Below are 26,260 nucleotides of genomic sequence, written 5' to 3' on the forward strand. Positions count from 1 at the left end.
TACACATTTCTCAATAGTCTTCTTCAGAGACCCAGTATTGCCAGTTTTAGCGACCTCTGTCATTGTAATCCCCTCCACTCTACTTTATCTGGATAATTTAGTCTTCTTTATTGCTGCTACCTATGCTGGAGAGGGACTTTTAATACTGGTTATAACAATAAATACACACAGCTCTGCTTCCTCTTCCTATTAACTAATTCAATTTTTATTTTAAGCATTGCTTAAGTTGTTGAATATGCCTATTCAAGAGCATCACTTAAGACGCGAACCCATTACATTTCATATTCTACCTTTTAGCCCATGTACCCAGTAGTCTATCAAGATTACACCATAAAACAGTTACAACCCTCTGTAGGTTAACCACTTTCCCTAGTTGAGTATCTTCTGCAATATTTATTATCCTACACGTTGTATCTTATACCTAAATCAATAATTAAAATGTTAAAGAGTAATGGTTCCAATACAGAAAACTAACGGACTCTACTCCTCACTGGATTCGAAAGAAAAAAGAACTTATACAAGAATCTGTTGTGTAAATCTTCATTAAAAGCTTTCTTAATATCGGGATACATTAAATCTAAATTTTTTTCTTGTATGTACACTGAATTTCATTTCATTTTAAAAGCAATCACATTTGCATGACATGATTTACTCTCACAAATTCTTGCTTATTCATACCTTTTAAGTTATAATTTTCCAAAAGCATTCTTATGCTTCATTGTTTTTCTCTCTCTTCTTCACTAACATACTGTACAATGTTACATTTACTAATTTCAACCTCTTTCTTATAACCTTTCTTTTTAAAAAATTGTAAATAAATTCACTGATTTCCAGCTACTTGGCACTCTTGCATGAAAAAATATTTTTAAAATCATAGTGGCACAGGTATTTTATTCTTCACATTCTATGTAAAGTATAGATGTAATCCATCCCTACACAGTGCTTTAACTTGGTTTATCCTTAATGCCTATTACATTCTATACTCCAGTATGCCCTCAAGAATGTGTTGTAGTATTGGCAATGCTGTACAAACTTAATGCTGGGATTTACATTTTACCGTTATAGGAGACATCACAGAAAACAGCATTTTTTAACCCTATTATCATGAATATTACTTTGGTTTTGGTAGAGCCCACAATGTACTTCGTGCTGCACAAAGGTAAAAGAAAATACATTTTTATTTCTAAAAATCATACATTCTACAAACCATTCCCTAGTTGCTAATATATGACAAAATGTGGGGAAGTATGACAATAACTCAAATACCTCAGGATGGTAGATGTTGGTAAGTTATACTTTTATAATACTGGACTCTGCACAAATTGCTTTCAGCTATAACAGACCATTGACACAACTGCTTCTGAATGTTTCTACACAGCTGTTTAAATCTGAAGTTCTATTCTTAAACCACACATGATTTAACTCTCACATTAATGATCTGCTGCAAAGTTACCTGTTTTCAAAATTCATGTAGCTCTTTGAAAGTCAAGCCACACAGCTAGTAAGTTTGACATACACAGTATGAAGATAGGGGAGAACTGGTCTTTTTATATTTGGAAATTAGGCTAATTCTTTCTTTAAAAAAATAATTTTCATTGTTTTTCTCCATCCATCCCTCCCTTACCCCTCCCCCAAAAAAGATCCTGCAATTCTACTTGTCAAACAGATAAACACAAAACAATATGGCTATCTTACTGTTTTGAATACTATGGGAAAAATTTCATCAGGAAAAAGAAACCTGGGCAGTTTATAAATATGTTTTCTCACTCCATTATGGCTAGTTTCTTCAAACTAATGGATATCATACATGGTGCCCTCACTTTTTCAGTAGAAAGTGTAACAATATCTTAGCATAAAATCATTCATTAAAATATTTTGTGCATGAGAAAAAGTGAAGATAAAGGTTAAAAGCTTTTCTAATTTACTAATCTAATTTAGGGTACAGCTTATTTGTCAAAAAAACTTGGTCCAAATATTTAATGGAAGTCAAAACTCAAGACATGTAGGTACTAAATAATTAATGGTTTCAGTGTACAGAAACTCTAAAAGAAAAATACACATACTTTGGGTCTGAGCGCCAATTACATTTAAAGGTGAGTTGAAGAATTTACTCTAAAGTTCCATGGTTAATTATGATTTTTAAAAAAGAAAAAACAAAAACACTTTCCCTGTGAATCCACATTATAGTAATATATCATCCTTTCTACAAAATAAGACGTTCACAGCACAGATTTAAATCTATATCTCAGGACATAATTATGATGATTAATTTTTCATATTAATATAATTTCTGCAGTCATGACTGGGATCCCATTGTGCTGTTAACCATATGTAAACATAAGAAGTCATGGGTCCTGTCCTCAAAAAGTTTCACTCCTATTTAAGACTAGATAAAGTGATGAATGTAAACAATAGGAGGTAATGGGTAGGACTATATAAGGGTAATAGTAATAAGGTCATCCAGTGAAGTTTAATTACTTCCCGAAAGGTATGCCAGTAAACAATTTTTTTAGAAGAAATATAAAGTTGCATTACTAAAATATGCTGATTCATGTTAAATGGAAAGCTTTGTTACAGGAAAAGAGAAAAACTCACTTAATACATTTACAGATTTAGACATCATGCCTGACTTCTGTTCCATGAGCAGACATCTTTATTGGCCTAGGCGTGTAAATAACAGGTTGAGTTACTGACAGCCCTTGGTGGGCATCCTTGTATCCTTAGGTTTGCAATCCTTACTTATTTGAATGTCTAAGAGAAAGTATGAATGCGATTCCCTCTGGCTATTCTGTAAGTAACTGACTTCAATATGTGTTGGGCAAAACGTATCACCAGCAAAAGACTAAAATCAAAGTTTGGGCTGTGTCCAACCAGACATTTTACCCATTTGTTTACAATTCTCACATTCATTCATGCCACTTGAGGCCTGATAGCTACAGAAAAAGCCTTTTTTCTCTGAGGAAGTTAGTTAAATATTCCCTTACAGACCTCATGGAATCCAAGAAATGCATGTGCCATATATTCCATTCTCTTTGCATTAGTAGGGTTGGCACTGGGTAAATGAGGAATAATTTGGCCCAAATTGTTTAATTTTCATACTTAAAATAATAAAAATCAAGAAAAGATGCAATAAAATTAATATGTTAGTTACTATACACCTACTCCCCATCCTGCTTTAATTATCAGTATCAATACAAAAGGTGTATGATTTAATACATATCTTCATATGTAATTCCCACTGGTATGAAAGGGAGTTACTTACATTAATTCATTCATGAAGATGCCACTATTCCCATGTCTATTTCTTTCTTGGATCCAACTAAGCTATACTTATGTAATGCATTTCAATTTGAAAATCAATTACTCTACCATGAGGGATCTCCACTTGTGGTTTGTGACACTCCTGGGGGCAAGGACCATCTAACACTTCCTATATTGCTAAATAAGATGGAAGTCTAGGAAAGATGGGAAAGTGTCTCTTGTATTAATAGACTGAAAATAACAGTGAACATAATGGTACCTCAATGTATTTGATTCAGAATCTTCATTTAAAGGTGATTTACAATCATTCAGAAGAACTTCAGCTACTCAGCAGCATCTTTCTTGAGGGACCCTGCAAATAAAAAAAATTATGTGTGTGATTTTCAAATTTAATGGGCATATTCCTTGTATTATATTTAATGTCATTTTACAATTGAGTGCTTGCTGAATTCACCAGTGATGGACTCCGAGTGTCCTTATGATTGCTTTGATGTTTTGTGAGACTATCTAAAAAAGTATTATTGTTACAGGCACGTTTTGATGCACACTTGCCTGTATCTGATGAAATCACAAATGATTTCCACTAAAGGGAACTAGCAGAAAGAACTAATATAGATTAATCACACATCAGTAGAAAGCAGTAGCACACAAAGACACATCCTACAGCATAAACATCAGTACTGAGGTTAATGTAGCACATAAATCAAGAAGCTTTATTTAGAAGTAACAGAAGTACAAGTCCACAGCTGGATGCCGGATCATGCCAAGAGAGAAAGACAGATTGGACTCTTCTATCAAAAGAAGCAACAAGTCCTACAGTTAAGGGGTCCTAATAGCTGTTGTAACATAATCATGACATAAAGGGACTACAAAGAATACAGAACTGACCCTCCAGGAATAATCCTCTGTAAGAGGTTTCCTCAGCTGGTGCAGGGAATTGAGAGGGAACGTCTGGTGTGCGCTGCACTAAGGGACTATTCTCAGCTGGCATATAGCAGAAAGACAGTCATTGTGGGTAGAGCATAAATTAGAGCACCTAAATCCGTGCAGATGCCTTTCTGACACCATAAAGACTGTTTTAAACCACCTTACTCTACCCCCTCATTTCTGCATGACACACATGAATGAAGTAGCAGAGAATTGGGGTCAAGAACTTTTGCTACAGTTACAGAGAGAGTTCAAAAGGCAGAAACAGAATTTAATGTCAAGAACTTTAGCACCAAACCTCCAGGATACCTTGCTCCTTACAATCATCATCTTCCTTGTGACTGTCTGTTCTTTTGTTAGGGGATAGCACTCTACTGAGTTTCAAATAGGAAAGTGTGTGAAATTGACTTCTAGTCTTTGGATGTGTGAAGTGACCCATTTTCGCTGGAAAATTACATACAACTAAGTTGGTGTAACAGAGAGCACAACAGAGGTGGTGAAGAGTGCACTGCATTTCAGTATCCTTTTCTGAGCATAATATGAAAGCATATTTTAAGGGAGTCATGAAAAAAATAACAATTTTTTTGTAGTAGGGATTCAAGCAAGCAATGGAATCCCTGTTCACTTTCTTGACTTTAAATGTTTACCTGTACAAATGTACTTCTTAGATCAGCGTTTCCCAAACTATGGGCCATCGCCCAGTACCGGGCCATGGGAAAAAAATACCAGGCCTCAGCGTGGCTGCCGGGAGGGGAAAGAGCTGTGTGTGTGGGGGGAAAACCGGCTGGGAAGCAAGGTTCGGGGCAGCGGGGCTGTCCCGCAGAGATCGGGGCGGGTGGGCGGCGGAAGCAGGGTTGGGGTAGCGGGGCTGTCTGGTGGAGAGCTGGGCGGGTGGGCAGACAGCGGAAGCAGAGTTAGGGGTCCCACCGAGATTGGGGAGGTGAGCAGCCGGCCGGTGGAAGCAGGGTTGGGGGAAGCAGGGCTGTCCGTCAGAGATCAGGGAGGGTGGGCGGCAGAACCAGGGCTGAATGAGGGGTGGAGGGGCTGGCCAGCGGAGATCAGGAGGAGGAGGACTGGAGAACCACCCTCTGGAAGCATGGCTGGACGGGGGCAGCGGGCTGGCTAGGAGACAGGGGAGAGGGGGCTTTCCAGGGGAGATCGGGAGGAGGAGGACGGGAGAATCAGCTGCTAGAAGCAGGGCTGGACGGGGGCAGCGGGGCTGGTGGGGTAGTCATCGTGGGAGTGGGGCTCACTGGGGGAGATTTTGGGGGGGCAGAGGGGAACCGGCTGCTGGAAGCAGGGCTGGACGGGGGCAGCAGGGCTGGATTCAGGAGATCGGGAGGAGAAGAGGGGGGAGCGGGATTGATCCGGGCACATGCAGACGCAGGCACATGAGTGAGTCTGGCCCCGGGGATTCCATTCTGCCTCCCCTCCCCCGCCCCACATACCCTCCCTCGAGTAGTTGTGAACTGCCTGGCTGGTAAACACACTCACGCCACACGAGCACATCTACCAGCCAGGCAGTTCACAGCTAAGGAGTGATACACCTAATAATAATAAAGCTTAGCTAATTAGAAAATACTGGACATTTTATACGTCCGGTATTTTCTCAATTTAATTTGCGGTCAGAACCCTCAAATACTGGACTGTACGGTTCAAAACTGGACACCTGGCAACCCTACCCCTCCTTGCACCCTCCCTCCTAGCCAGATACCCTGCCCCCAGTCTGCTCCTGCTCCCTCCTTCTGGAGTGCCCATGCGGCGCCGGGTCCCCCAATCCCTGGTCCAGGTTGGGCGGAGGATGCAGCCGGGTGAAACACTGAAAATTTATTCATTTTTCATTCTTTTTTTATATGCGTTTATATTTTCGTCCTGCAAAAAAAAAGTACTGAAAAAAAAAACAGGTTCCAACTACAGTAAAAAGTTTGGGAAACCCTGGTTTAGCCAGCTTTCTATCCATCTTACAGTCCATTTATCCAATTCATATTACTTTCTGGCAAGAATACTGTGGGTGACTGTATCAAAAGCTTTGCTAACCCTGGCACTGGGGGCTTTGGGAGGACCAGAAACAACTTAGTTGAATATTCATAATTTTCTTAATGAATATGCAAATGACTGTTACTGGTCCGCCAAATGCTCATGAACGGATTTACTGTTCCCCGTATCAAAAAGTTTGGGAACCCCTTTCTTAGATTAAAGGGTGTCATTTACTTGTTTAAATTTTACAAAAGGTATATTTACCTATTCACCCTCTTAGGCCACATCTTCACTCCCCAGAAGATCGACGTTGCTGTGGTTGATCTTCTGGAGTTTGAACTAGCGAGTCTAGTTAAGGCTTGTTAATTAAACTCAAAGGGCATCCCGGCCACTTTTTGGTACTCCTTCTCTTGAGAGGAGTAAAGGAAGCCTACAGGAGCATTTGGTCCCATTGACCTCCTGCTCACTATTTTTGGGTATGTCTACACTACAGCGCTAGTTCGAACTAACTTAGTTCGAATTAGTTAATTCGAACTAAGTTAATTCGAACTAACGCGTCTAGAACGAAAAACTAGTTCGAATTAGCATTTTGCTAATTCGAACTAGCAAGTCCACATTGAGTGGACTCTGAACAGGGCTTAAGGATGGCCGGAAGCAGTGCCGGCAGGGCATCAGAGGAGGACTTAGAGCGTGGAGATGCTGTCTCAGGCTAGCCGAGGGCTGCGCTTAAAGGGTCCCGACCCCCACCCCGGACAGACAGTTCTAAGGGGTGCCCCGCTTGAAAACCAGTCCTGGCTTGGATTGCTCGGAGTACCCAGCGTGGGCACATCACACCACTCGGCCATCAGCCCGGCTGCACTTGCCGCAGGCTGCCATCTGGGGAGAGGAGGCAATTGGGGGGCTGCAGGAGAGCTTCCACCCCCAGAAGCCCGCAGAGCCAGCCCAGTCCTCCCCATCGGGGGCTCGTACCCCATTCCTCCCTCACCTCCTTCCACTTACCCTTCCCTAGCCCCCCTTCTTATTGATGTACAAAATAAAGATAACGTTTCTTCCAACATTGACTCTGTCTTTATTGAACAAAACTGGGGGAGACTGGGAAAAGGAGGTGGGAGAGGGGAAGAGAAAGGCTGGGAGAGGGGAAGGCAACTAACATGATCAGGGGTTGGGAACAGGTCCCAGATGAAGAGAGGCTACAGAGACTGGGACTGTTCAGCTTAGAAAAGAGGAGACGGAGGGGGGACAGGATAGAGGTCTCTAAAAGCAGGGGTTGGGTGGAGAGGGTGCATTCAGAAAAGTTCTTCCTGAGTTCCCATAAAGAAGGACTAGAGGACACCAAAGGAAAGGAATGGGTAGCAGGCTTGAAACTAGTAAGAGAAAGTTGTTCTTCACAAAGCAAATAGATAACCTGCGGAACTCCTTGCTGCAGGAGGCTGTGAAGGCTACAACTAGAACAGAGTTTAAAGGGAAGTGAGATCAAGTCATGGAGGTTGGGTCCATGGAGTAGTCTTAGCCAGGGGGTAGGAGTGGTGTCCCTGCCCAAAGTTTGTGGAAGGCTGGAGAGGGATGGCACGAGACAAATGACTTGGTCACTGTCTTTGGTCCATCCCCTCCAGGGTCCCTAGGGTTGGCCGCTGTCGGCAGACAGGCTACTGGGCTAGATGGACCTTTGGTCTGACCCAGGACGGCCATTGTAAGCTCAGGGCTCAGGGTCGGGGGGTCTCAGTGGACCCCTTGATTTTCATGCACACCTGCTCTTGGGTGGCCAGGCTGGCAGCTCTCCTGCCCTAGACGGCCACTTTCCTGTGCCTAGTGCGGAGATCGTGGACGAGGTCCATGATGTCCGCACTAGCCCAGGAAGGTGCCCGCCTCTTGCAGTCCCGGGCAAGCTCCCGGGAGCCGCCAGCCTGGTCCCGGGAAGAGGGGGTGGGCTGGAGGACATCGGGTGGGTGGCTCTGTGCCGTGCCAGGTGCAGGGTCTGCTGGCTGGGTGCTGGCAGGCTTGCACCTGGCACGGGCACCGTAGCCAGCCCGTGCCCCTTTAAGGGGTCCGGGGCCGGGAGGGGGTTATAGAGTTTCCCTGGTGTTGGCCAGAGTGGCCACCAGGGAAAGCTGGGGAGGGCTAGCCTCCCACTAGTTCGAATTAAGGGGCTACACACCCCTGAATTCGAACTAGTAAGTTCGAACTAGGCTTAATCCTCATAAAATGAGGTTTTCCTAGTTCGAACTAAGCGCTCCGCTCGTTCGATTCAAATTCGAACTAGCGGAGCGCTAGTGTAGCGGCTATGAATGTTAGTTCGAACTAACGTCCGTTAGTTCAAACTAACATTGTAGTGTAGACATACCCTTTGAGAATGTATCTACCCTGTGAGTTGAGAGACAATGACTTACTTCCTCACCACTGTCTGGGGAATTATCAGCCATGGTAAATTAGTCTTTGGCTCTTGGTTCTGGGATCTATTGAGCACAACTCAAACAGAAAACCCTAGGTGGAATTTTCTACCCAGTCAAAGCATCCAAGGTTGCTCACTTGGAATCTTTCCTCCTCAAGAATTACTGCTTTTACAATCACCCATTCTTCTCACTACTGGCTCTGACAAATGATCAGAGCCCAATGGGCAGAAACATCTGGCCCTTAAAGGGAGAGGCCACCTTGTTAAAGGAATATGTTTTAAAACCTGTTGTCCAAGTGAACATGGAGCACACCAATAAACCGCTATAGAAATGGGTCCAAATCACAACTTACAGGTCTGGTTTTCTAACCCTTCATTGTTCAAAGTCGACTGGGATTGGACTCATGTTGAGTTTAAAAACCATGACTGTGTCTTTGCTGGAATCCAATTGCAAATACAGAATTACCAGTGAGTTTCTATTATACTTCTGGATGAGAGGGGATAAAAAGACTTAAAGAACAAGAAAACAATCCTGGACTTGAGAACAAGGATAAAATGCTTTTTATAGTTCATGCCTTTAGAACAAGAGCAATATATTACTCAGGAAAGACAAGTACTATTGCTTTTTTTTCCAGAGGTGATAACTCAAAAGCTTCATAAAATTGTTGATATTATTCAAATAAATCAAATAATTTATCAGTTTCACAGCGTGTTGCTCTGGGCCAGATTGACACAGCTCGCAGAAAAAGTTACAGGAAAGTGCCAGAAGAACCAAGGGGATTTCCACTGCACAGTTTCCTTTGAAGAATCTCCTCCACTGGTTGATAGGTTCTGAAAGCTCCCAACCCCCTGGATCCTGGGGATCCACATCAAAGAAAACCACCAAATTTGTACATGGAGAGGCTTTTCTAAAACTATAGGAAAAGAGTGAGAGAATCAAGGAGATAAAACACCCTCTTCCTTTTATCCCTCTGGAGGAAGTTCCACCGAATTTAGTTCTCCCTCAATTCCTATTAGCCAATTAATGACAATGGAAACTCTCCATCAATTCAGATAAATAATATATCAAAACTTGTTAGTATTACAGTGTATGTAATTAAGACTGTTTATTAGTCACATTTATTATATATGAGTTTATTAGTCATATATTATATATTAGGAGTTATTATATAATACAATTTTAAGATTAATTAGGTGATGCTGTTATTCTCTTGTTTTCAGATACATTATCTGAACCCACAAGCAAATATATGGCCCTTGATACCTACAGAAAATTCAATGATGCTTCCTTGTTTTGTTGTATTTCTTTTCCCTTGAGAGTTTTGTTTGCATGGATGAACAAAACTTGACATTTATATAATTAAGCAAATGTGTCCTGTTGTCAGGCAACAACACATCCCTGAAAATTATTAATGTATGATCATACCTTTGTTCAAAATATACATAACCTAAAGGTACATGGGATGTATAAGTGGGCTCAGATCCTTTGATGTAGCCGAGGAGCATATGCACATCTTGACATGGGGGAATAAAATGGTATCTTTACGTTTCCTCGATCCTGGGCCTGCGGTGGGCAACCTGGGGGCTAGGGGCTGTAGCCAACTCATCGGGATTGTATGTGTGGCCCACAGGACATTTTGTTTCCAGTTGCCCATGCACAGGTTTGCCAGATTCTGCTGGTTTCCATCTGTGAAGGTTTTTTTTCCTACAGGTATTACTAAAGCAACAGATATTAGGGTATGTCTACACTACAGCACTATTCGAACTAACTTAATTCGAATTAGTTAATTCGAACTAAGCTAATTCAAACTAGTGCATCTAGACCTAAAAACTAGTTCAAATTAGCATTTTGCTAATTCGAACTAGCATGTCCACATTGAGTGGACCCTGGACCAAGGTTAAGAATGGCCGGAAGCAGTGCCGGCAGGGCATCAGGTTAGGACTTAGAGCGTGGAGCTGCTGTCTCAGGCTAGCCGAGGGCTGTGCTTAAAGGGACCCGACCCCCACCCCGGACAGACAGTTCTCAGGGTTCCCCGCTCGCTTGTCTAACTCGATGAGGGACAGCAAAGCAGTCCTATCTTGGAGTTCCCTGAATGCCCACAATCGGCACATCACAGCACTTGGCCATCAGCCCGGCTGCACTTGCCGCAGGCTGCCATCCGGGGGGTGGGGTCAATCAGGGGACTGTCAGGATCCAGTAGGCCCTGCAGGAGAGCTTCCACCCTGAAGCGCCCACAGAGCCACCCTAGTCCTCCCCATCGGGGGCTCATGCCCCATTCCTCCTCACCTCCTTCCACTTACCCCTCCCTAGTCCCCCTTCCTGATGTAAAAAATAAAGGACACGTGTGTTCAAAAATAGAAAGTCTCTTGGGGGGGGGAATAAAACTGTGGGGAGACAGGAGAAAGGAGGCGGGAAAGGGCAGGAGAGAGTGTGGGAGAGGGGAGGGGGAAAACTGGGAGGAGGGATCTGGAAGGGGGAAGCAAGGGGAAGGAGGGGGAGGGGAAACTTAGAGATTGGGGTGGGGGTCTCGTTCGGCAATCCGCCTCTGAGCACGGCAAGGGAGGGGGCCTCGGCGTCCCTGGGGGGATAGGGTGGAGGGTGCGGAGGTTGAGGTGGGGGGTGTGGACATTGAGGAAGAGGGTGTGGGGGTTGAGTAGGAAGAGATGAGAGGGGGACAGGAGTGGGAGGAGGGACAGTAGTTGGGGGGCAGGAGGCGCAGGACCGGCACAGGGCACCATGCTCTGCAGCAGGGCCTGCAGGTTTGAGTTCAGCGCTCGGTCCTCAGCCAGCTGCTCCTGGCGAAGCTGCAGGTCTGCCTGCATCCAGGCCTCCACTGTGCAGTGCAGGGCTCGCAAGGACCCCAGGTGCTGGTCCCAGTACTCCTGCTCCGTGGTGGTGGTCCGGAGCAGGCCGCGGGTGCAGGAGCATGTCCTGGGCAGGATGGTGTGCCCTGCACGAGCAGCTGGTGCAGCTGTAGAGAAAGAAGAGAAGTGGTCAGTTCTCCCTGGGGACACAGTAGAAGATGCCCAGTCCCCTCCCATGCTCCCGCGATGTGAGGGTGACCATGCCCCCCCCCCCCGAACTACTTAATTCGAACTACTTACCCAGTATGGTCTCCCTGGACAACCCTGCCGACTCCAGTGCTGGAACATCTTGTGGTGGCCCCTCTGGTGTGCCCGGGTCAGGCCCTCCGGTCCCAGCTCGCTGCCTTCCAGGCTGGCATGGACCGCCCCGCCCCCCAAGAGTCGGTTGAGGGCGGGGAAGTAGGGGCAGGTGGCAGCCCCTGCTGCGGCACCGCCCCTGGTGGCCCTGGTGTATGCCTGCCGCAGCTGTTTTACTTTCAGGCGCACCTGCTCCTGGGTGCACCTGTGTCCCTTTCAGGCCGTGGCGGCCGCTATGCGGCCGTAGACGGCCGCGTTCCTCCACCTAGTGTGGAGATCATGGAGGTTGGGGGCCTGCCCCCAAACCTCAATGAGGTCCATGACCTTTGCACTAGACCAGGAGGGCGCACGCTGTCTACGTCCCCTGGATGGCCCCTGGCTGCTGGGGGACTGGGCAGGGGACAGCTCGCTGGCACTGGCTCCCTGGCTTATCGTGGGGCCACTGGTTCGGGGCAGAGACTGCTGGCAGGGCTGGCTCTGGCAAGTGCCGTCTGGCCAAAGTCTATCCCTTTAAGGGCCTGGGGCTGGGGGAGAGGAGAGGAGTTTTCCTGGTTTGGCCCAGAGTGGCCACCAGGGGGAACCTGGGAAGGACTAGCCTCCCACTAGTTCGAATTAAGTGGCTACACAGCCCTTAATTCGAACTACTTAATTCGAACTAGGCGTTAGTCCTCGTAGAATGAGGTTTACCTAGTTCGAATTAAGCGCTCCGCTAGTTCGAATTAAGTTCGAACTAGCGGTTTGTATGTGTAGCACCTATCAAAGTTAATTCGAACTAACATTCGTTCGTTCGAATTAACTTTGTAGTGTAGACATACCCTTACTGTGCACATACAGCAAGGGCACACTAGGTGAGGTGCCTGCTGATTGCACACAACATTGACTGTGAGAGCTGTACACGCCCTCTGCATCCAATAGCGCTACTCTGGTTCAATCAGCACACCCTGCAAATTTCAGGTAGGCAAGCGCGGTTAGCAAAACTAGCCTATCTTAGGAGACCACTTTGGTTATGACAATCTTGCTGCCCATTGGGAGGAAGAAGGGTTGTCATATGGCCCACTCAATAGCCTAGGTTGCCCATTGCTGTGCTGGGCCATCTGTGAATTAGGCCAGGCTAGTAGTTAAAATCAAAGCTGTGTGAGTGGTGTTCTATCCATGCGGGCTACTAATAGCCCAATAATGCCATGGATACACTACAAGGTTATTTCTAAATAATAACTCCTGAAATAACTATTTCAAAATAAGCTTATTCCTCTTCACAATAAGGAATTATTATTTTGAAATAACAGGCTTCATAGTGTGGATGCTCACCTTGTTATTTCAAAATAAGGGGATTCAAAATGAGATATGAGAAAGTATGGGAAGGTAACAAGAACAAAAGTGACACAAATTAATGGCTTAAACTTTAAACTAATTGATTTATAGGGGACTTTTTGCATGTGAATAACACAATATAAATAGAAATAGGTTTGAGGGTGTATATTTGAGTGATACCTTCTGAGTAAGGTGAATATGCTGGGAGACACAAATTGTTTTCCTGAAGAAGGGTGTGTAAGATTCCTTTCCACACTCTATAGTTTTGTCTTTAAACAATAAATTTGGCTAAGCTTGGTTAGTTGGGCTCTTGAACATTTTTAAGAATGTTCTGAGAGGGTAGTCACACAATTGGCTACATCTTTTAGGATATGTCTACACAGCAGGGCTAAACTTGAAATAAGCTATGCCACTTGAGCTATACTAATTGTGTAGCATAAGTTGAAATAGCTTATTTTGAATTTGGGCGCATCTACACAGCACTTATTTCAAAATAGAGCACTCTTCCTCCGACTTCCCTTCATCCTCGTAAAATGAGGGCTACAGGAGTTGGAGTAAGAAGTCCTTTGGTTGGACACTGTTTGTGTGTAGACGCACACTTTCTTATTTTGACATAACATCAGTTATTCCAAAATAATGGTGCTGTGTAGACATACCCTTAATGAATGCTATTCAAATCCTGCTTTGAAGACATCTAAGGGACTCTTCTATGGCATTGTCAACAATAGTCTTTCGCATGTATTCACAAGAGCCATGTGAGATAAGGCTCATTATTTATTATCCCCCATTTAAAAGTTGGAGAAATGAGTAACGAACATATTAAGGTCAAAAGTATCCAATAATACTGGTGGCAAATTTAAGGCCCTAGCAATTGATTTCTCTGAGTACTTACCATTATATAGCAGTTAATTCAAAGCACAGCAATCACTGACTTCAGTTGAAGCTCTGAGCGCTCAACACTAGTGAAGTATAAACACACTAAAATAGTTAACTAGTCAAACATTTGTTTAACTGGTTAACTGCTATGGCCATGAATGGGAGCTGCTCTGGCCTTCCACATCTATGGGAAGGCTGGTTAACTTGTTACCTTGTAAGCAGGCCGATAAGTGTACTACATCCCTTACTTGGCACCTAAGATCCCTCTAAACTCTGTGGTGATGCAGCAGCCTATCAAGGGCTGCAATGGGAAGAGACACCTCTACACTGGCCCTGGCCCTACCATGGCATGGAGAAGCACCACTTCTGCAGTGCTGCTGCAGAAATTGAGCGCCAGGGAGAGTCCTTTCTCTCTATTGCATCATCAGAACTGCCTGCACTCCAAACCCCTCCCCAGAGCCTGCACCTCCAGCTAGAGCCCTCATCCTACCCCACACCCTAGACCTCTGACTCAGCTCCCTCCCACACTAAGCCCCCACGTCTCACATCATCTCCATATTGGTGCACATAACAAAATTTATTGACACATGCATAGGAAAAATTAAAAGAAACATTGTACACTTCGGCTAATCAGACTCCAAGTTCTCAGGCTGGGCACTCAGAAAATGAACAACACACAATTAGTTACCACCTGTAAAAAGTTTGTTTTTTGACTAGCATTCCATAGTAAGACTGTGGCATAGGCAGTGAAAAATCCTATTGTCCAGGGAAACATTCAACTATCTAAACTAGGCGACTGGGACTAAGAAACTGCTTCTTTCTCTGCATGCCTCCCAACTTCTTCAACAAATGAAGCAGGGATGTTACAGACAACAGTCATCTTCACTACACAGTTGTGATTCATCCCTGCACAGGTCCAGCCTCTGCAATGAACAAAGCAAAGGTGCCATTGGAAAAATAGTATTTGCTCATATAATTAAAGGTGATATCCTACTGCATCTGCACAAGTGTAGACAACAGAATTTCATAATGTCATATGTAATGCGCTTAATAGTAGTGTGAGAATAAATGTTATACAACTGTAACTCTGTGGGTCACCCTTCTGTGGTGAGCAGGGAAGAACAGGTTTTAAGGCCGTTGGTAAAGATACATGATGCAAGCTGCTTGTGTCTGTATCTGATGTTAACACAGAAAGAGATCGAAGGATCCTTACGATCACACTGTTGCAGCATGATCACACTGTTGCTCTTAGGAGTAATTAGAACACAGATTAAGTTATAAAGAAAATGTGATGAATAATTAAAAGTTTGTACTAATATAAGCTTTGTATTAGAAGAAGATTGATACCTTACTAAGACAATGTATTCCTTTTCCTATCTGAAACAATTGTGTAGTTCCTGGGGAAAGGGAGTGAATGAATGTGGAATGTAAGTGTTTAGAAAGATGACAATTTGTAGGTTCAGCAGTTACAAAGTTCAGATGGTCAAAGAAGCTGAAAGACTCAAGCACCAAGGTACCATCAATTGGGCCCAATATTAGACACACTGGTGCAGGACATATGGATGGCCTTGAAGTGAAGACAAGAAACCCTTTTAGATAAACATTGGAAAGGAGGCACTAACATATGATGGCAGATGACAAAGAAAAATGGCTTTCAGCTTTACAGTTGTTAAAAAGAAGTAATGTCGATTGATTAAGAACTGATACAGCAAAAAATATAGGCCTGAATGGGAGAAAAGTCATATAAAAGATGGTGTGTCTTGTATGAATCTTCAGGTCTCATCTTGTCAAGATTGGAGCATCAGTTCAGACTGAGAGAAGCTCTCACTCCTCCCCCCTCCCATTTAACTTGCCTGGCCAGTGAGTTAATGTGAGCAACAAATTGGTAACTTTAAACAACGACAAGACTCTATGTGTGTGTGTATTGATGGGGTATGTGTGACTATGCATATAACGGAATAATGCAAAAAATAAATGCAGCATTTTGCCTTATCCCCCTATAAAGATCCTGTGAAATTCTTCCAAGTATAACACAAGGAGGCAGAGTTAAGGTTGTAAAGGCAACCTTAATGCTGGTGTAATCCATACACCTACCTAGTGGATGTAGTTCACTGAGATAAAAATGAGTGAGCTCTACTGCCTAAGCTATGAACCAGATGCCTTTATATCTTAAGATGTAGAGGCTCCTACATGAAGTTCTAGAGATTCTAGGTTTGAGTCTGCCTGTTGGTGGCAGTTACATTGTCATTTCCTAACTTTGGAGGGCTTGATTTTGCCGCATTAATGTTCTTCTAATATAGCTTGTGAGATTTTCTTGGTTATTTTAAAAAAGCAAATTGAGAATACAAAAATTCTGTGCCCTCATATTGACACCCACTTGGGTCATTAGCAGGGACCAGACCTTTTAGATCCACGATCCAGAATTCTGTCATGGAATCTAATAGCAGGAATAGGTTGTCATCCGGTAAGTGGACCAACACAAGACAGGGATTTCATACTTTGCTAGTGGACTTCACAGATTTTTATTTACCAACAGAGAAACAATGAGCTCATTTAGGAATCTTGGATTCACCCAGCTGATATTTTTCATACTTCTTTAGAATTTTAGCCAAGTGACTTTTACTGAAGTTACTGAGAGCTGTATGATTAAATCTTGGTGAAAATCTTTGAAAATGTAGAGTTAAGCATTTTATTCTGTCATTTGTATTTATGCTTGCATATCATTTGGTTATCAGTGCATCTTTGTATTAAAATAAGTATGTACTCTACATATTATTCTAATCTTTTAATGTTAAAATTCTCAGCCAAAATCTGATTTGCAGATAGGATTTGAACAGATGCATAAAAGATATGGTATTTTAAATGTGATCATGGAGATTAACTTTTATATAACCACATAAGATGGAGGGCTAAATTTTACACTTATAAACAGCAGTGTAAATCCAGGGTGTGATTTCACTAGCGTTTGGGTGGATTTACATTGAAATAAATGGGTGTGGAATACTACCCACATGTTTGCAATAGCTTATGTGGGGAGGAGAACCACAAATGGAGCAAATGCAATTTTATTTTATTTTTTATGCATTGGTTATCGTACCTAGGCTGTGGAGAATGAGTTATTGTTGATGAAGGATTAAAATCAGCCATTTTGAATTTATATGCCTTATAACGACAGCAATGTGGACTACAGGCATCATCCAGAAACGTGATAAAAAGTTTCACTGCAGTATAAAGAAGGAAATCAAGAAAGATCACTCTCAGGGTATGTCTACACTACCCCGCTAGTTCGAACTAGCGGGGTAATGTATGCATACCGCACTTACTAATGAAGCCCGGGATTTGAATTTCCCGGGCTTCATTAGCATAAGCGGGGAGCCGCCATTTTTAAATCCCCGCTGCTTCGAACCCCGTGTAGCGCGGCTACACGGGGCTCGAACTAGGTAGTTCGGACTAGGGTCCTATTCCGAACTACCGTTACTCCTCGTGAAACGAGGAGTAACGGTAGTTCGGAATAGGACCCTAGTCCGAACTACCTAGTTCGAGCCCCGTGTAGCCGCGCTACACGGGGTTCGAAGCAGCGGGGATTTAAAAATGGCGGCTCCCCGCTTATGCTAATGAAGCCCGGGAAATTCAAATCCCGGGCTTCATTAGCAAGTGCGGTATGCATACATTACCCTCCTAGTTCGAACTAGGAGGGTAGTGTAGACATACCCCCAGAGCCATAGTTACCCTCTACTAATATTTGACTTCAGTCAGGTTGGCACACTGATTTATGCCTTCCTGTCACATCATGGACTGAGGAGAGCCTCTTTTTGACAGTGCAGAACAATACTTAATAGACAGTTTGATTTGCCTTACACTTAAATATTTAAAAAATGGCTAAGGACAGTTATTGTATTTGTATTTCTCAAAGAAGCAGAAAAAAAACCAAGAGGAAAAGAATTAACATCATCCCCCATGACAGCACCTATTCCCTTTAAAGTGGTGGGGCTAGACATATAGGAGGAAATGAAAGGGAGAAAAGAGACCTCAGGCATTCTAACTCAAGCGGCTGCATGGAAAATGTCACGGAGTGGACTAAAATAAAGTTGTAGATGATTGTGGTCTAGGGAAGACTATTAGGTTTAGGAACTAATATCCTCCAGCTCATTCACTTCATCAGATCCCTTGTTTAGTGATTTGAGTTCTGAAATGGAGTTTTGCCACTGATTTCAAGTGGAATGAGAGCTAGCCTTTCAAAATGGAACCCAGACAGGACCAGTACGAAGACCAGGATTAGTATCTAAACTTTGTTGTTTGGGAACATCTCTATTCCTATTACTATAATTGTTTTAAGGTTACAAGATATAATTAATGACATTCAAGGTCTGATTCTATTCTCACTTACACCAGGTTTATGCCAGGATAAGTGCACTAATTTTAAAGTGGAGGTATTCCTGATGTGAACATGTGTAAACGAAAGCAGAATCAGACCTTTAGTCCTCAAACAGTGAATGAATGTACACAACAGCCTGGACCTGATAAAAGCAATAAAACTGGGGGTATGTCTACACTAGAAAGTTAGTTCGAACTAACGGACGTTAGTTCGAACTAACTTTCCTAGGCGCTACACTAGCGCTCCGCTAGTTCGAATTTGAATCGAACTAGCGGAGCGCTTAGTTCGAACTAGGTAAACCTCATTTTACGAGGACTAACGCCTAGTTCGAACTAGCTAGTTCGAACTAAGGGCTGTGTAGCCCTTTAGTTCGAACTAGTGGGAGGCTAGCCCTCCCCAGGTTTCCCTGGTGGCCACTCTGGCCAACACCAGGGAAACTCTATGCCCCCCTCCCGGCCCCGGACCCCTTAAAGGGGCACGGGCTGGCTACGGTGCCCGTGCCAGGTGCAAGCCTGCCAGCACCCAGCTAGCAGACCCTGCACCTGGCACGGCACAGAGCCACCCACCCGATGCCCCCCAGCCCACCCCCTCTTGCCGGGACCAGGCTGGCGGCTCCCGGGAGTTTGCCCTGGACCGCAATAGGCGGGCACCTTCCTGGGCTAGTGCGGACATCGTGGACCTCGTCCACGATCTCCGCACTAGGCACAGGAAAGTGGCCGTCTAGGGCAGGAGAGCTGCCAGCCTGGCCACCCAGGACCAGGTGTGCATGAAAATCAAGGGGGTCCACTGAGACCCCCGACCCTGAGCCCTGAGCTTACAATGGCCGTCCTGGGTCAGACCAAAGGTCCATCTAGCCCAGTAGCCTGTCTGCCAACAGCGGCCAACCCTAGGGACCCTGGAGGGGATGGACCGAAGACAATGACCAAGCCATTTGTCTCATGCCATCCCTCTCCAGCCTTCCACAAACTTTGGGCAGGGACACCACTCCTACCCTCTGGCTAATAGGACTCCATGGACCCAACCTCCATCACTTGATCTCACTTCCCTTTAAACTCTGTTCTAGTTCTAGCCTTCACAGCCTCCTGCAGCAAGGAGTTCCACAGGTTAACTATTTGCTTTGTCAAGAAGAACAACTTTCTCTTACTAGTTTCAAGCCTGCTACCCATTCCTTTCCTTTGGTGTCCTCTAGTCCTTCTTTATGGGAACTAATGAAGAACTTTTCTGTATGCACTGTCTCCACCCAACTCCTGCTTTTGGAGACCTCTATCATATCCCCCCCTCCATCTCCTCTTTTCTAAGCTGAACAGTCCCAGTCTCTTTAGCCTCTCTTCATATGGGACCTGTTCCCAACCCCTGATCATTTTAGTTGCCCTCCCCTCTCCCAGCCTCTCTCTTCCCCTCTCCCACCTCCTTTTCCCAGTCTCCCCCAGTTTTTTTCAATAAAGACAGAGTCAATGTTGGAAGAAACGTTATCTTTATTTTGTACATCAATAAGAAGGGGGGCTAAGGAAGGGTAAGTGGAAGGAGGTGAGGGAGGAATGGGGTACGAGCCCCCGATGGGGAGGACTGGGCTGGCTCTGCAGGCTTCTGGGGGTGGAAGTTCTCCTGCAGCCCCCCAATTACTCCCTCTCCCCAGATGGCAGCCTGCGGCAAGTGCAGCTGGGCTGATGGCCGAGTGGTGTGATGTGCCCAGTGTGGGCACTAGGGCACTCCAAGCCAGAACTCTTTGCAAGCGGGGCACCCCTTAGAACTGTGTGTCCGGGATGGGGGTCGGGACCCTTTAAGCGCAGCCCTCGGCTAGCTGAGACAGCATCTCCATGCTCTAAGTCCTCCTTTTATGCCCTGCTGGCACTGCTTCCGGCCATCCTAAGCCCTGTTCAGAGTCCACTCAATGTGGACTTGCTAGTTCGAACTAGCAAAACGCTAGTTCGAACTAAGTTAGTTCGAACTAGCTTAGTTCGAATTAACTAATTCGAACTAGTTAGTTCGAACTAGCGCTGTAGTGTAGACGTACCCTGAGTTATTGAAGAATTCTACTCTGCTTCATGGGATAGATTTAGCTGTTTCTGGAATAACTTTTTTAAAATTCTTTATGCAGCAAACTGTCGAAGTCAGTATAGGCTCTATTTTAAACAATTGCATTTATGCAAATGTTTTTGAGAAGAGCATTTAAAAAGAGTAAAAGCAAGATTTTTACTGCTTTTATGCAATCAGTCCTTACTCTAAGGACTTCTGAGTAAATGAAAAGTAGACTTTTTAGAAGGACTTGTATACACAAGAAGTATTAATTAATTTATTATTTAATTTCTTTGGTTAAATATCAGCCCAACCAAAAAGGAATTCTGAAATCAGAAACTTTCTTATGGAAACTGTCTAATTAATTGGGGCCACATTATGAGGGAGTTATGCCTGTGCAAGCTTCTGACTCCACTGGCTTGTAATGATGTAGCCGAGTGCAGAAATTTGTCCACTGAAAGACAAAAGATAAATGACATATTTGTCCATTACACACCTATCCATTTTTCAAAATCTCTAGCATGGTTTTTTTTCCCAAGCAGTGGACAAGACTTGAGATTTCACATGAAAGTAAATACATTATTTTCTAGGATTATTTTATATTAATATTAATTCATATGAATTTAAGCTATTTAACTGAAAGAACAGTAATTTAACTGAAATAATGTTTTTTCTCTTTGCTTTATATTATTATTTTCACCTTTTGCTAGAAGAAAAACATCATCAAGTAAAAGCTACTCTCCTGATAGTTTAGGGAATATGATCAAACAATAAATAATAAATAAGTAGTACTTATATAGTACTTTACGTTTTTTCAAAGTGCTGAACAAATATTAAATATTCAGTCTTTACGACACCCCTATGAAAGAAGCAAGCAGGCATTATTAAGAAAACCAAGAAACTGAGAGGTTATATTATTTGCTAAAAAACAAATCAGGAATGGAGTTAGATTGAAACTCAAAAAGTTCTTGATCCCCAGGTTTGCAATATGTCCCCTAAATCACATTGTTTCTCACTCGCCTGGATCATTGTGCTTCTCACCTTCCATCAGTCCTCTTCTTCCAGCAAGCACTTAAGAGTTAACACCATTAGCCTCGGTACACCTTGAAGCAGTGCTGACTCTCTTGTTTCACTTCCAGGTTATTAATAATAAAGCACTTTTGTGTGTGGCAACCACATGAGCCACTATGTGCTTTGTTCTTACCTGCACTACAGCGTCACTCCCCCCCTCCCTCCGTTTCCTTTTCACCTTTTTCCTTAAAGCCCCTTTCACTCCCCCATTTTGGCCAGGCAAATTATTTTCTAAAATGGTTTATCTTTTTTTCCTTTTCCATCTATATCTAAACAACATATTTACACTATCCCCAGCCTCCTGGTATAGCACTCTCACTAATCACCTATCTTCCAGTCCAATCCTCTACTGAAGCCAATTGGTGTGTGGCTGCTACTTTCAAGGCCCCCAACTTCTGAGTCACATTTGGGATTTTTAGGTATAATCCAAACATTACAACTTTTTCATTCTGCCTTTTTCACATAACTATTCCATTTTCCTTTGTAAATTTTCTTTTATTTAATGAGATTATATTTTCCCAAAACTAGAAAGCTCTAAACAACACTTTCCTATTTTCTATTTCCTATTAATAATTTTCCAAAATAGAGCTATTCATAACATTCTGCTGCAGCAGCGGCAATTGTTTACTTCTCCCTACATGTCTATAAACCAAGGGAAATTTCTTGAGATACTGTAAAAATCCATTATTTTGTAGGGAATTACACAGATGTAACGGAGGCCAACATTTAGACTTTAGGGATGCTGGAAGCCAGAATGGAGTAGTTTATGGCAGATGTAGCTTAATAACAGGTAGCATTATAGTAGGTCTTCACTTTCCCTTCTTTTATGTAGCCATGGCAATTAATATCATAGCTGTCAAATGAAATTGGTCTGGATACATCACTTTTCATGCAATCTGTAATGATAGGGGAATGTTCATGCAATTTCATTTATATCCTCCCACAGAAGAGGTTACTCACCCTGTTCATTAACTGTAGTTCTTGATGGTGTTTGGTCCTGCCATGAGTTCCAGGGGACTGGACTTGATGACCTCTTGAGGTTCCTTCCAGTTCTAGCATTCTATGATTCTATAATTCTTTGTGATGTGTTTCTCTATGGGCTCTGCACTCTTGTTGCACATGAACCCTATGTGCCCTTGATTGGGGATTTACTTTTGCACTGTCCATTTCACCCACATGTGCTATTGGCATCCTCATGTCCTGCACTGAGGCTATATCAGGCTGCAGGGGTGAAATGCCCCCTACTGCACTGCTAAGTCTCAAAAGAAACTCTGTCGAGTAGCAGAATGGTAGCCATGTTAGTCTGAATCTGCAAAAGCAGCGAGGAATCCTGTGGCACCTTATGCATGCATCTGACGAAGAGGGTCTTTGCCCACGAAAGCTTATGCTCCAACACTTTGGTTAGTCTATAAGGTGCCACAGGACTCCTTGCCGCTTTAAAAGAAACTCTGATACAGAGGGGAAGGAGGGTGTCACGAAGTGAAGGTATCTAGCAAAGGTGTTGGCCGGAGAGGTGGGGGGCATGTTTGGGCAGTCAGCTAGTAAAAATGCAAATAGGAATTTCATACTGGGACAGAGGGGATTTTCTTTCTCTCTTCTTTGTTTGAGATCAGAGCAGTTTCTCCCAGGTATTGAAAGAGAAGGGAGATGCTTTCTCTCTCCAGAAATGGACTTCTTGAAATATGTAAGTAAAGAAAAGTTTAGATAGTCCATCAGAGTTTATTTTTTTCCTTGTTTGGGGTTTTGGAAATCATGTCTGAGCTGGCTAATTGTTCTTCTCTTTTGTAACTAGGATTACAGCCCAGGGACTTTCCCTGAGTCTATGTCATTTCATGGTTCTCTATCACCTAGTCAATTTACTATGCTTGCCACAGTAGCTTTGTTTTGATAATAAAAGAGTTTTCTTTTTTGTTGTTGTTTTGATTAACTAGTATGGGTTGATTGTTGTGTCCTGAAGTTTACATGCCTAGTTACTCGGGCAGAGTCCATTGTTCTCTGCGGATTCCCTCTGTTCGCTTTCCCAACTCTAAGCAAAACAGAGGTTGGGGACGGGGGAGGAGGAAGGGAAGGGAAAGGGGAGACCTTTGCCTTACGGAAGGGATGCCCAAGTGATCTCTTCCCTGGAAAAGGGTTTATTTTATATCTTCTTGAGTATACTTGGATGGTGGCAGCAAATTTTTATTTATCTTTTTTTCCCTTGGATCTCAGGGAGACGGAGACTGGACAAGCTTGTCTCTGGGGGTACAGAGCAAGGTTTTTTACAGAGTTTATTTTGCTAGCTGGCTCCCCATATCTGCATGCAGAGTGTCAGGTTGGGGGATTGAGCCATGACAGAGGGCATGTAGAAGAACACCCATTTTGATCAACCTCAGTTACTGTAGTGGGTGAGTAATGCCTTCTTATTCTTTGTGTAGTATCCCTGTAGATTCATTTGGTAACTTGAGTGCTATATCCCATGATAGAAGAGAGAAATGCATTGCCAAATGTAGCATCAGATCTGCAAGCATCAACCAGGGCATAGGTCTAGAGAAGGTGTGTACAGAAACCCATGAGGCACCTCTGAAAATTTCTGAAATGGGGATATTTCTAAGCAGAGACATGGATGTAGACTGTGGTCTAGTCAAGTGTGCCCAAATGCAGGTGGGGAGTGGAATGTCAACAGATTAGTAGCAAGCTGTACAACATTCGGAAATCCGTTTAGAGAGTCTCTGAGTAGCAACTGAAACAAATGGGGGTTTTTGTGAGGCTTTTGAGCACCACGTCTAGGTCCCACACAGGAGTAGGGATCTTTATCTATGGGAAGAAATTCCCCCAGCCTTTCATGAATCTCATGGTTGTGGAATGAGCAGTCTGAGAAAACCTCTCAATTAGTAATATGAAAAGGTTAGGGCTGACAGATGAACTCTGACATAATTAAGGGACAGTCCTGATTTCTTAAGCTGTAGCAGGTGCTCCAGAACAAATAGAAGTCCAGCAGGTTCAGAAGCAGCATTATGAAGTTCACAACAGTAGCCAAATCTTCTCCACTTTTGAAGGTAAGTATTCTTATTTAATAGTATGGTACTGCTTCAGCGTAGGATGACTCTAGCCCCGTGAGCCATCTAGAAACCATGCCTTGAACTGAAGAATGCACAAGTTGGGATGTGTCGAAAGGGGATCTCATGAATTTGTTTAGAGATCTTAGATCTGGAATTGGTCTCCAACCTTCCTTCTTCTTTGGTAAGAGGAAATATTTTAAATAGAAACCTTTATGGCACTGGAATGGAATTTTGTAACTAATAAGTCTGTTGTAATAAATGTATGTTATAGCAAAAGGATTGGATTAAACTTAAATACAAAATGTAAGGCCAGGCAGCTTTGCTAACTTAGCTCCAGCTCTGTGTGATGTTAGCATGTAAATGAAGGGATGGAATATTGTAATACATAGTGATGTTAGTGTTAGATAAGGCCTTGCAGTAGATAGAAAGAAGTTTAATGTTGAATACTTTGTAACTTTATTAAAGTGACTAGAAGTACCCCTTTGTTCCATGCTGCAATTCTGTAAGGCCATGTCTACACCGTCCAGTCTTGCGCAAGAACATATGCAAATGAAGCGTGGTGATGAATATTGCCTCACCTAATTTGCATACTTAATGAGCCACCATTTTGCACCAAGGGCCTTTGCACAAGAAGGAGCAGTCTACACTGCTCTTTTGCAAAAGCTGTTCTGCCGCTTATTTTCAGGCAGAACGGCTCTTGCGCAAAAGCCCCTAGTGCAAAATGGTGGCTCATTAAGTATACAAATGAGGCGCTGCAATATTAATCACTGTGCCTCATTTACATATATTTTTGCGCAAGACTGGACAGTGTATACATAGCCTAAATGTATTGTTTGTGTGAATGAGAGAGAAAATGTTTTAGGAGAGATAAGTGTGAAGGCCACTGCATGCTCAAATGGACAGAGAAAGGGCCGGAGACGCAGAAGCACCAAATAATAATCAAAGCACACTAAAGATGCAGACTAACTGGGCAGACTGACAAACCCTGAAGCTAGAGTCAAGCACTCCTTGATAGGGAACCAATCACAACCTTCGCCAGAAAGACAACACCCTTGAGGGTCGTCAGCATACTGATATCAGATGACTGTGAGAACAACTTCTTCCCAATAAGCATATGTCGTAGGAAGATTGATTGTGATGCTGAATGACTGATTACGGCCTGACAAGGCAAAATGCATAGACTTGCATGGAAGGACAATCCTATAAAAGATGAGGTGTCTTGGTGTCTTATATGGTTCTTCGGGTTCTGTTCTGCTAAGCAAGACCATGAGGAGCATCCATCTGGACTGACATGAATCTGGCCAATAGGTCAGGACAAGCAACAGATTGGTAACTATTCTATCAGCAGAATGTGTGTGTGTGTGTGTGTGTGTGTGTGTGTGTGTGTGTGTGTGTGAGAGAGAGAGAGAGAGAGAGAGAATGCATACGCTACTTTGTTATATTATCAATAAATGCAGCATTTATTAGGCATTATCCCCCTGAAAAAGATCCCATGTGCTTCTTTTAAGCATAACTCCTTTTCCTCTGTATAGAACAGGTATGGGTACTATTGCCCCTAAATGAAGAAGGAAAATTATGTTGTCTCTTAGCAGGGGTCATGAAAGAGATCCTAGAAGGAGAATGAGGAGGAGGGAAGGAGGGAAAATGCTGTAGCCTGATTATATCACTTCCAGCATCCATTTGTCTGAAGTGATACATTTCCATGCAGGCTGAAAAATTATAAATCATGAGTCCCAATCCTGCAAAGGTGACTCACAGATACAAATAACTGTGCACATAGAGCAGTCCTGTTGATTTCAGTGGGACTATTCATGATCGTAAAATTATACATATGTATCTTTGTCTAAAATTTGATAG

The 26,260-nt window shown here is 43.4% G+C and overlaps 1 protein-coding gene across 1 annotated transcript in view; it reads right to left on the bottom strand.

Moving 5' to 3' along the window:
* TENM1 (teneurin transmembrane protein 1) overlaps positions 1-22,386 on the bottom strand; it is a 744,434-nt gene extending 722,048 nt beyond the window's left edge. The window contains exons 1-2 of the mRNA XM_089781839.1: positions 22,326-22,386; positions 3,521-3,613 (exon numbers count right to left, since the gene is read on the bottom strand). The gene's annotated coding sequence lies outside the window, so the exon portion shown is untranslated. The remainder of the gene's footprint in view (positions 1-3,520; positions 3,614-22,325) is intronic.
* Between the last annotated feature and the right edge of the window lie 3,874 nt (positions 22,387-26,260).

The sequence above is a fragment of the Pelodiscus sinensis genome, chromosome 13, assembly GCF_052426305.1.
Source record: "Pelodiscus sinensis isolate ZL-2025 chromosome 13, ASM5242630v1, whole genome shotgun sequence".
NCBI classification, from domain to species: Eukaryota; Metazoa; Chordata; order Testudines; family Trionychidae; genus Pelodiscus; species Pelodiscus sinensis.